Raw genomic sequence first — 12,278 nt, 5'->3', positions numbered from 1 at the left:
CCCAAGGAGCTGGGACTACAGATGTGCATCAACAAGATTTGAAAAGTAAGATGTGTAGGCCGGGCGCGGTGGCTCACGCCTGTAATCCTAGCACTCTGGGAGGCCGAGGTGGGCGGATCGTTTGAGCTCAGGAGTTCGAGACCAGCCTGAGCAAGAGCGAGACCCCATCTCTACTAAAAATAGAAAGAAATTATATGGACAGCTAAAAATATATATAGAAAAAATTAGCCGGGCATGGTGGTGCATGCCTGTAGTCCCAGCTACTCGGGAGGCTGAGACAGGAGGATCGCTCAAGCTCAGGAGTTTGAGGTTGCTGTGAGCTAGGCTGATGCCACGGCACTCACCCTAGCCTGGGCAACACAGTGAGACTCTGTCTCAAAAAAAAAAAAAAAAGAAAAGTAAGATGTGTGTGTGTGTGTGTGTGTGTGTGTATATATATATATATTTTTTTTTTTTTTTTGGTGGAGACAGGGATCTTGCTATGTTGCCCAGGTTGGTCTTGAACTCCTGGCCTCAAGCAATCCTCCCACCTCGGGTTCCCAAAATGTTTAGATTGCGGGCATGAGCCACCATGCCCAGCCAGAATTTAGTTTCTATGTCTACGCCCAAATTGAATGGTGGCTGAATGTTGACTTGAATGACAAAAGGGTATTAGAGTCTCTCTAAGCCTAAAGTCAGAACCTTTTGATGACAATGGATTATACCTCCCTCTTAAATTCTTCCTTAAGAAAATTATATAAGTAATTCATACTGATTTCTGTACTAAAGAGAAACAAAAGGAAAAAACCCAGATCACCCACCATCACTCTGAGATAGCCACATTAACACCTAGGTGTACAGCAAGGTCCTGAGTGGGAAGAAGATTCAGCCCAGAGCAGATGTGGAGAAATCTGACTTTCGTTAGGGGAAAGGCATGTGTGTCATAGAAGGAAAAAGGAGAAAGTAGCTGCAAATGGAAGACTGGTGGTTGGCATATGAGGATGGCTTGGCTCTTGATGGACTCTGTATTCCTCATGAAGTGAACATGAACTGAGGCTAAGGGGAAGGAGGAAGTCAGGGTTTTAGCGGCACGGAGAGGTATGAAATAATAATGGGGAACGGGAGAAGGGCATGGTAGAGAAATTTAGGACAATTTCTGGACATGGTTGAGTACACATTTGAGGTTGGTCACCACTAATCTCACCTGTTACCACTCTGCCTAAGCGGGTGTTCTTCTTGAGCAATAACTAGTGTTTCAGGTTTGGGCCCAGAGGAGGTAGGTGGAGAGTGGGTCTGTGGAGAGTTAGGGTTTTGCTTTGGAAGGAGAAGGCCAAGGAATTGAAGGTGTTTGAAGAGAGAAAATGCATTGATAGACCATGGAATTGCAGCTTGATGAGGAGGGGACGTGCTGGGTAAAACGTTAAGTAGAAGTGTCAGTGGATTTGGGATGCTGATGAGGTCAAACAGCTGTTGTACCGGGTGTGGGAGGAAATGGAGAAAGTGATGTTGAAAGGAAAGAGGTGATGGTAGGAAACTGGGGTTTTTGAATTAGTGCCTTTTCTTTTTTTTTTTTTTTTTTTTCCGAGAAGCTCAGTGGAATCCGGAAGGTATCTTCTGCTAGGGTGATTGGAAAGGCTTAATAGAGGTGAGATTTGAGTTGGCCTTGGAGAGATTTATATGGGCAAAGAGCCCAAGAGGTATGTGGCGAATGCATTGTGCAAAGTGAAACTCATCATTCTTGTCTTCCCTTGCAACAAATAGCTTTCTCCATGTCACCGCTGAAGCTGTTTCAAAGATGAACCAGTGTGTCATGTCAGGCAGGCTCTCAGGTGTGTGTGTGAACGAACAAGCTCTCAACATTTCAATTCAATCACTTTATTTTGCCATTTTTATCAGATACTTTGCCCTTAAGGGACTGAGTCATGCTAGGCAAATCTAAAAGAGAATGATTGATAATTTACAAAATTCCCACTAGTTAAGTTTCAAGAAGACAAGAAACTTCCTGTGGACTGATTAGCACATTCTTCCCAGTAGGAATCTATTTCTTTCTTCCCTCTCACTGTCTTTATCTACATTGCTACCTATTTTCTGTGCATCTATTTGTGTTTTGCACTATTTATTGAGAACTTACTGTATTCAAGAGCTCATGATATGCTTATTGGCCATTTGTTTATCTTCTGAGAAGGGTCTACCAAAGTCCTTGTCTTTTTGTTTTTGAGTTGTAAGAATTTATCTCTTTTGGATACTAGACCCTTACCAGATACAAGATTTGCAAATATTTTCTCCCATTCTGTAGGTTATCTTTTTCACTTTTTTGATAGTTTCCTTCGATGTGCTAATGGTTTTTATTTTGATAAAGTTCAATTTGTCCATTTTTTCTTTTGTTGCTTGTGCTTTGAGTGTCATATTTAAGAAAACTAGTCCAAGGCCGTGAAGACTAACACTTACGTTTTCTTCTAAAAGTTTTATAGTTTTAGTCCTTACATTTAGGTCGTTGATTGATTTTGAATTAATTTTTATATATAGTGTGAGGGAGGGGTTCAATTTCATTCTTTTGCATCTGGATATCAAGTTGTTTCAACACCATTTATTGAATAGATTATTCTTTTCTCATTTAATGGCCTGGGTACCTGTGTTGAAAACCAGTTGACCATGGATGTAAGAATTTATTTCTGGACTCTCAATTCTATTCCATTGATCTATCTGCCTATCCTTATGCTAGTACCACACTGTTGTGATTAGTGTAGATTTGTCGTAAGTTTTGAAACCGGGAAGTGTGTGTTCTCCTATTTTGTTCTTCTTTTTCAAGATTATTTTGGCTATTCTATGTCCTTAGCAGTTCCATATGAATTTTAGAATCAGCTTGTCCATTTCTGCAAAAAAAAAAAAAAAAAAAAGAAAGAAAGAAAAAAAAAGAAAAAGCACTTGGAGTTTGATAGGGATTGAATCAAATCCATAGATCTATTTGGGGAGTTTTAGCTATCCAAAAAAAAAAAAAAAAAGTTATTTTCAAGGAATGCTTCCTCCAAGGGTCAAGATGGATTTTGACTCAGATCTGGGAGTGTGTATATGCTTTACATGTGAAAATTTGTGATCTTTCTTCTGCATGGGTCTTTATCTCAGTTTCTAAATCAAGCAAGAAAACTGATGGAATCCCAGTATTAGCCAGCAAAATAATCTCTTTCTGCATGTCTGAGAAACTGATCAGAACTTCAGCCTCCTCTGTCCCACCCTGCTTGTCAAAGATGGCAAAGCAGGGACATAGAATGAATGCTATGCCTCAGTCATCCATAAGGAGAGATGGGATGAGACGTCCTGGCCTCTGAATTCACTGAGTTGGCTCAAAGATCTGTTTCCGCCTCTGTGTTTCCTTTGGCAGTGGGATACGTAGGGTCATGCCAGCTGGGATGCTTCCCATCTTCCTCCTCCGCCTCCCATTGGCAATTGGACAAAAATTCCTGGTACATACACAACAATCTAGCTCTGGTAGTGACTTTATGGTTGCATGTTTATCCTGCAATTTAGTTTGAAGAGCAGATAGCAACGGTATGCATATGATTATCCAGATTGATGGATGCTTTGGTCCATTTATTGAACAAACATTTATCAAGTGGCTATGTGCCAGGTGTTAAGCTAGGTGCTGGTGTGAGAACCCACCATGAAAATATCACCTTCATTTGAATTGTTATAGAAGTGGAAGGCAGTAGATTTTTTGTTTGTTTCTTCGCTTGAATTGTCCAGGAGGTTGTGTGATTCAACAATGCAGCCTTGTCAGAATTTAGAGCATTTGGATAATTGTATCTATATCCATAATAGGCCTAATCACCACTGAACCGTTCACTGCTTTCCAATGTGTGAATATCAAGATGTCTTCCTGGATGGACAAAACAAACAAGGAGCTGTTACTATTGACCAAGAGTTCTTGAGAGGTGGTTTCACATCTAATACTAGGACTCTCAGACACAGCAGATGGCAGGATGTCATCTCAGACTCTCTGAGTCTATAAGTTGGGGAAGGGATGAATCACTCTGACCTCATCATTGGAATTGACTTTTTACCTTTCCAAATTTAGCTCTACAAAAATTTCCTTTTCGTCAACAATGGATTCTGTCTCAGTAAAAAGTTTTTGCAATCCTTTGATGGCAACAAGTCTCTGCATTCATGCAAGAAAGGCTTCAACATTGAAGTTCTTTAAAAAAGTGCGGTAGAGATTTCTAGTACCAAGTGATATCCAATTTTCTTCTCCCTTCTGAACAGGTTTATTATATAGTGTCCATTTTTGCATTCCAAATGGTTGCAATAATTTACACTGTAAGCAACATGATATGAGAGGGCCCATTTCTCCATATCATTGCCAAATTTATAAGCTTTTAAAAATTGTATAACCTGGTGGTTATAAAATGATCTATTTCTTGGGGTATAATTTTGCATTTCCATGATTACTAGTGATATTGGCTATCCTTTCATATGTTTACTGGCTATTTGGGCTGTTTTCTGAGAACTGTTTGTTCCTTTCTGTAAGGATCATGCTTCATTTGGTGCTGTTCCAAGTATTCTCTCTACATCTTGGTATCTGTTCGTGTTCAGAATCTTGCTTTCACAAGAATGATGTCAGAAACTGTGCATCCCCCAGCTCCCTTGCAGCTAGGGTACAGCATACAATCTAGATTCTTCCAATCAGGTGGGTCCATGTAAGGCTTAATTTGGAAGTAAACACTGTGAGTAGTATCCTTAGAGTGAGTAATAGTAGTTGCTGTAGCAGATAAATCTCACCTTCTGCACCCTAAGCACAATGTACTTTTATTTGTTATTCATTTCAGAGTCCGATGTGAGAGTTTCTGGTAATGCAGCCTTCCATGTAGTTGCTCAAGGTCTTGCCTTTTTTCATCTTCTTATTCTGCCCTCTAGGTCCTCAGATGCCTCTCCATTCAGCCAGTGGATGAAGCAAGAAAAGATGACTTGTTGAAGGTTGTTGCTGGCTCTTCCTGGAAATGGTACATTTCTCCTCCACCTACGTTCTGTTGGCCAGGACTCAGACACACGCCACACCCAACAGTAGGGGAGGCTGGGAAGTGTGATCTAGTCATGGCTTTTGGTGAATGCACGGTAGTGTCTGCTACGTGTGGAATTGATCATCTGGCTAGCACGGGGACAGACAGCTCGTTCCTGGAGGAAAGCTCTTTAGTGTCTCAAGGGGCATAGGGACTGAACAGTGGGGGCTGACGTAGGTCACTGGAAACCCCCACAATGTATTTGGGTGTTGTTCTTGCCCATGTGGCTGCTGTGACTGGCTTTCTAGCCCTCTCAGCAATTGTGTGAGCTGTCATCCTTGAGCAAGTTCCTCTTTTGCTTAGGTGAGTCTGAGTGGATTTCACAGGTGACAGCTAAGAATCCTGGGTGTTTTTATTTCTTTTCTGTCTGTTTTTCTTTTGGTCACTTGCATCTGCTTTTGAGATTGGGCCTCAGGGAGGATATCTTTACTGAAATAAGCAATGGTGTTTGCTTCAGTCTGCACAATAGCTGGTATGCTTTGCTTGTGTTAAGAGCAAGTCTTGGTTCACACGTGTACAAAAGTTTGTCTGTAGTGAATCCATTCTGCAAGTTTCAAGCCCATCAGAACAAGGTAAATATTTGTCATTCTTGGACAGTTGAGGCAGGGAAGTCTTATCTAATGTTTGACTGCAGAGAAGTTTATTTGAAATCTCATTATTGCCACAAATGATAAGCAGGTGGTTAGAATGCAATCCTAACTCTAGGAGGAGTTTGTTTCTTAACCAAACAGACAAAGAGCTGGGAACCCAGCTGAGTGCTGTTGGACATCAAGCAGCAAGAGAATAAGACTGACTAAGAGGTCATGATTGATCCTTTATAGATTCCCGGGTTCAGGGAGAGGCAAGAGTTGAAAGTTTCAAAGTGGAGTCTAAATTCCCTGATAAATAAGGCTCTTCAAAATCAGTTTCTCTCCTTTTAGGTTCCTACTGGATTGAAATAATATCTGAGAGTAACCAACTTAATAATGACATTATCTCGCTCTTTCAGCTTAAGGCAAGTCACATCAATTGGTTGAATCTCAATTTCATCATATGTTAAAAATAAAGAGCATTTTCCAGTCACCACTCTGGGAGTTGATCTCACGAGCAGATTTTTCACTGATTCTCATTATTCTTAGTTGCTTTCAAAATTCTCCACCAGGTGGCTCTAGTGTCCCTGTGTAAACCTCATGCCTACAGCTTCCTTTTGAGCCAGACTTGCTTTTGTGGGTTCTTCCTCGTAGCACACTCAACTTCTACTCTCCTTCAAGTCTTTAAACAAAACTCTGCATGTGTTTGAAAGCATCTTCTTTCTCCTGTCTTCCGTAGCACATTAGTCTCCTCATTCAAACCATAGATCAAGACTCAAATAGCCTAGTCATTTATTTTAATTTTTTTTTTTTTTTATGATACCAGGATGTTCTCTACCTTATTCCCTATCATGGACTGAGGCCAGAACTTGGCCCCCAAAACTGGCCCATCAGTGCAGTTAGAAATAGAAGTATGTACCTCCGTGCAACAGACGTTTCCCCACGTGGTACAGGAAGTTCCTTTGAAAGTCAACGAACTGAGATTCTGGCTCTTCTGTCTTGGTCGTTCCTTATTCTACTTGACCTGCTATAGCCACTGAATTCTGGGGGCTTCACTGTAAGGAATTAGGAAGGCCACAAGGAGCAGTCTACTCATCCATGTCTTGCTTTTTCTTGTATATTCTTTTCACTGCTCATGTGCTAGTTGGGTAGTAAACAGAAGTGAAAGCAACTGTAAGCCAAGTCTAAAAATCATCAAAATTCAGACCAGCTCAGTGATCTGGTCCTGCTCATTCCCTAATCAACTGTATCCCCTAAAAATAACCTTGACATTATAGATATATCTGTATAAAAGTGCGTAATAAGAAATTAAAAATTAACTCAAGTTTTCTTCCATGTGGACTCAGCTTGAAAGAATCAAAGATACTTTCTTACTTTCCATCCCCGAGATAGGCTGTTTTTGAAGATCTAGGTCCAGTGAGAGTGGGGTTTGTTGGGGAAAGAATGTTTAATAGTATAAGAAAAGGAGGAGGTTGAAGACTTGGCATACCAAGTTACTCATTCAACGGATACTTTCCCCAACTCGTGCCAAGCACTTTTCTAGGCATTGGATATATATCAGCAAATAGAATTGGCAACGATCCGGCTCTCATAGAATTTATGTTCTGAGGAATGTAGCAAACCAACACGTAGTCCATAAATCCTATTGTTTCAGAGCGTGGTCAGTACTACAAAGGACATACGATGGGTTTGTGAGACATGGAGTGCCAGGAGGTGCTCTACGAGCTGAGGGTTGCAAGACCCTCAGGACTAAGAGGGGGACTTGGAGAAGAGTAGAAGTTGAGTGTGCAGAGGGGGGAAACCCACAAAAGCAAGTCTGGCTCAAAAGGAAGCTGCAGGCATGGGTTTACACAGAGAGACGAGAGCTGAGCTCCCTTGAATCCAACATCTCGGGGTTGGAAAAACATCCAAAGGCAAGGGCTGCTGAGCTGCCTGAGTACTGGTCATTAAAGGACTCTTGCTGAACTTGGCATGGAGGAACTACAACTGCCTGCCATGGAGCACATGCAGCACACATCCCGGACTAGGGGCAAAGCAGTTCTCTTTTTTGGGGGGTCATGTAAGACACGTGGGTTCTTATGTTTATCGGGAGGGGAAAGAAACCCCCAAAATGACGGACACTAGACTTTGCATCACCTTTGGAAAGTAGGGTCTCATTAGATTCAATTTGACTAAAACAATAAAGAGGCATTTCTTATATCCCCAGCGTCACAGAGCTGCACGAACCCGTTACACATATATATGACCTATAGCTGCCTGCCTTATTTTCCCTATTAGAATGTCGGTACCTCGGGATCAGGCACTCGATTTCATACACAGAAAGTTTTAGTGATTTAAAATTTAACATTCAGCAGCCATTTCAGCACCCCAATTTTTTTTTTTTTTCATTTCTTCACCAAACAAACCTGGTGACTGTGGAGGGGGACTTGTGAACATGGGCCACCGTTGGCCTGTCCGGGGTGGACGAGGAAGAGGTTAGTTATGGAGACCTGGTTTTCTCAGGCCTGGAATCCGTCTTTGCCACTGCTGGGAGGTGATGACTTTCCTCCCCGAGGCCTCTGCTAGCTGGGCTTCTCCCTTTCCCCTGTGGCTCTGTGGCCCGGCACGAGCTGCGGACAGGGAGGGTGGGCAGCACTTCTGTGACCTAGAAAACGTGCGCCCTAGACCTTGTGGGGTGAGTGACAGAGCCTGGTTGGTCGTGCGGAAGGGCTGGATCTAGCACCAGGGAGCAAGCTCCAGGGAGGCGCTGGCTCCAGAAGAGCCAGAAGGTGCCAAGAAACCTGCAAGGCAAGTGACGTCGCCTCTGCTGCGAGCGCCGGTGCATCTGGCAGCGCCATGCTTGCCACCTGCTTCTGCGCGCTCCACTGCGCGGCGGGGCTGGGGCCCGAGGAAGCGAATGCAAATGTGAGCTTGGGAGGCAGCCGCGTCGCCAGGAGCCGGTTCGCTGGGCTGTGTCCTCCCTCTCTCCCTCTCAAACATCTTGGCTGCGACAAAAGGTGCTGTGTCAGAACGTTAGATTGTGCGCCGGGCTTTTGACTGCGCGCCAGCTCGCTGAGTGGGCAGGTGTTGGTATCTGTTGGAGCTGGTTGCTAAGGTTTCAACCCAAACCAGGAAAAGGGTAGGAGTGGAGGGGAGACAGCTGCAGGGTGGGGGCCTGCTGCAGCTGGAAGAGCCTCCCCCTCCAGGCCTGCCCACGACTCTGGCACTGGAAGCCACGCTGGTCTCACCTCCCAGTTCTGCCCTGCCTGCCTGGGATGGCCCAGACCTACCCTGGGTGTCACCAGGCCAAGAGAAGCAACCTGGGGTGTTCACCTTTTAGATGTAGGTGGAGCATCTATCCCCTCTCCTCTTTTTCGGTGAGCTCTTCCTCCCCTGCAGCCTGTGCAAAGGGAACCTTGAACCTGAAGCCTGACCGGCCCTCTTTCCTTTGGCAGGTGCCTTCCCTCTGCCCTTCAGCTCTGGGCTCCATGCAGGCAGACAGTGACTCCATGAACACGAGTTCCCTGCCTGACATCCTCTGTCTCTTGGGAAGTGACTCTCACTCATTGGAAGTCAGTTAGCCCCCATTCCTTCTCGTCTGCAAGTTCTCTTGGGCCCCCAACAGGGCTCAAATATTGCTACGACAAACTGCTGAATGGGTTGATGGATGATTTGGAAGCAGAGAAAGCTGGGCGGCAAGGGGAATCTCCACTCTCCCATCACCCTTTTTCCCAAAGAGGGAGAGCGGGAATGATTGCATTTTGGTTGGCACCAGGGCTCTCCCTACCTGACTTCCAGGAGAGGTGGCATTAGTTCTGTGCCCTTGGATCTCGAGGTCTCTGTTTCTCTACTTACAAAGCAAAGAGGTTTGTAAAGTGGGAAATGATGACCACGATCTCTTCCATCTTTAAATTGCATGGCTCTTTCCTCGCAGGTGGGATTGGCACGAGTTCGCACATAGCTATCCATGGTTTAGGGCAGGTCACCAGATTTTGCTGGGGTCAGGGTGAGGGCAGCAGGTTTGGCCTGGGGAATAAGTGTTTCTGGCTCTAGGGTTGATAGCCCTGGAGGCTAAGCCAGATTGATCAAGATGACAAGCCACCAAAAGTGCCCTCTAATTAATTACCTCTCCAGTCAACCGAAAAATTCAGTAACTCTCCCTAAAACAACTTGCTTTTTTCTTCCCTTCTCAGATGTCTTTAAATTATAGAAAAACACTTTGGACAAGTTAGAGCAATTGATTTTTGGTAAGAGTAGTGCCTGGCATAGTGATGGCACTCGCTAGTGTAGAAAACAGATAGCTCACATAGTTTTAGTTGTAATTTGGTTGTTGCAATGAAAACCTTAACTAATCTGCAATATGTATTATGCTGTATCTTTGCACTATATCCTTGGCATCCTAGCATCAAATCACCTGGGTTTTTTTTTTTTTTTTTAAATATCACAAGGCTACCCTACAGCTACTAAATAAAAATATTGGAGTGAGGCTCAGGAATCTGTGTTTTTAATGAGTTTTTCAGGTGCTCTGATGCATGCCAAGAAACACTGCTTTATAGCCTGTGACACAGAATTTCCACCATCATATGCTATGATGCTATTTATTTCTTTGCTGTTTAAATGTGTGCCACCCTTGCCTCTCCTAACTTGATTGCAAGCTTTTGGTTACACTCACTTCTTTTGATGTAGTATTCAGCACATGTTCATGCCGTTCACCTCAGAGGTTTAAATAACAATCCATGGATTTGTAACCCCAAGGCTTGACATGGCTCAGGGACTTGGGCAGTAGCTGCTGTCCTATGGGAAGATGTGGTCAGGGGAGGGAGAGGTCAGCTTTGATTGCTGTAGATGCGTTTCCATATTTCATTGCTTTTCCTGGAAAGCATCGGGTGGTATATGGGATGTTTCCTCTCCTTGGAAGTTGGGGTCATAGGTGTTTTGGCACTACATAGAGAGTCTATAAGATGCTTGGTCTAGGCGCCGGGAGTAGGATGGAGGAGGGCAGGGATGGAGGTGATACATACAAGTCATTGGAGCCCCTAATATGGTGACCATGGTAACCATTGTGACCAGTGTGACTATCTTGGTTCTTACAGTGAGGGTGATCTGGGTACAGCCAGAAGACAGGAATAGTATTCCTACCTATGTAAATAGGACAGTGTAGGTTAGAGAAGCCAGGCGACTTCTTCAAAGGTACCCAACAAATTGGTGGTGGAAACAAGAATCCACCTGTGTGTGACCCAGAAGTTGTTGGAGATGACAGGGACCCTCTCCCAGTCTGTAGCCATGGAAGCCTTCATCAAGTTGGGTTTGCTCTTCAGTTCTCAGATTTGCGTCTTTTGCTTGGGTGCCTCAGAGAGGAAGCCTGGTGTTCAAGGCCACTGGGAACAGCTTCTGAGAGGTAAGGATGCCTGAGGTGGAGCTTAAAATGAACCAGGTATTGGCAATCTATGACTCTCAGAGAGGTTTTGCAAGTGGTGCTAACATGTCGATGATGTTGCTTTTGACATCTGTTTCCATTCCCTTCTTTGGTCCTCTCTGCCTCCTGGGAGCTGAAGGCCTTCTCAGGGTCCCCATACCTTCCTGCTTCCCTCTCGCTGCCTGTGTCCCTGCTCTCCACTTTCCTGCTGCTATGGCTGGTGGCCAAGGTATGCCTTTCTTCTCAAAGATAGGTTCTTGGTCTACTTTAATCATTAAAATTAAAATATACATTGGACCAACCCTCTAATCACCTGGGTGCTGATGTTTCTAGAGTCAATACGCTCACTGCTACATGTATATTTATTCCCTATTGTCCCCTCCACGCCATCTGGATCATGGTCAGGTCAGGGGGAGGAAGCCACTTACTGATAATCTTCTCCCAGATTTATTCTGTCCTTCTTCTGATCCTTAACTCAGCATATGGCTGTCTGGAGTGAACACCGCACGTCTCATTTTTCTTCACAGCTGGGTATGGCCTTATGTCTAAATTCTGGCCAAAGGGATGTTGGTGGAAATATCGGGTGGCAGATGTTGAGAACCTTTTTTCATCTTGCTGCCTGGAAGGCAGGTGCTGCCACCATGGACCAGGAGGTCAAGACCCCACCTGGGAGAGCAACAAGACAGCAGACGCTTGAGTTCCTGTCACTATGGAGCCACCTGTGAAACTTGGGTCACTTCCCTGGATTTGTAGAAGCCACTGTCATTTTTTTTTTTTTGGCTTGTGTGTTGATCACTCTGAGCTAACTCCTAACAAAGCAAGTGCAATTAACAGCAGTCTGTGTAGATTGCTTCTCACCCAGGCACCCTGGGAGCATGATCTTCCACCATTTCCCCGAGTCTGGTGGTTCCTTCTAATCTGTGATGCTGATGTGTACAACAGGGAGAGGGTGTGGATGTGTAATTACATGATTTTATTCCCTGGTCATCCAGCAGGAGCAACAACAAGCCAACAGCCCTCAGAAGTCCACGTCATCCCTCTAGTACACAAATCAAATTCATTGCATTCATTTGTCTAAAGCACAAATCCCCCTACACGCCTCTTTTGACCTTCCATCTCCAGGATGGGGCCAATTAGTCTGCATGTAGCCCAGACTTACATTACAGTTTTCTTCTTTGCAATGTGCTTTTATCTTATCCTATGCTATTGCCAAAAGAAGGGGGTGGGCTACCAGGGCCGTTGGCAGTGGACATAAGCAGTCCAGCCCTAGTAGGATCTCCCGCT

The sequence above is a fragment of the Eulemur rufifrons genome, chromosome 12 (genome assembly GCF_041146395.1).
Source record: "Eulemur rufifrons isolate Redbay chromosome 12, OSU_ERuf_1, whole genome shotgun sequence".
In the NCBI taxonomy this organism is placed as follows: domain Eukaryota; kingdom Metazoa; phylum Chordata; class Mammalia; order Primates; family Lemuridae; genus Eulemur; species Eulemur rufifrons.
This window is presented reverse-complemented; position numbering follows the sequence as displayed.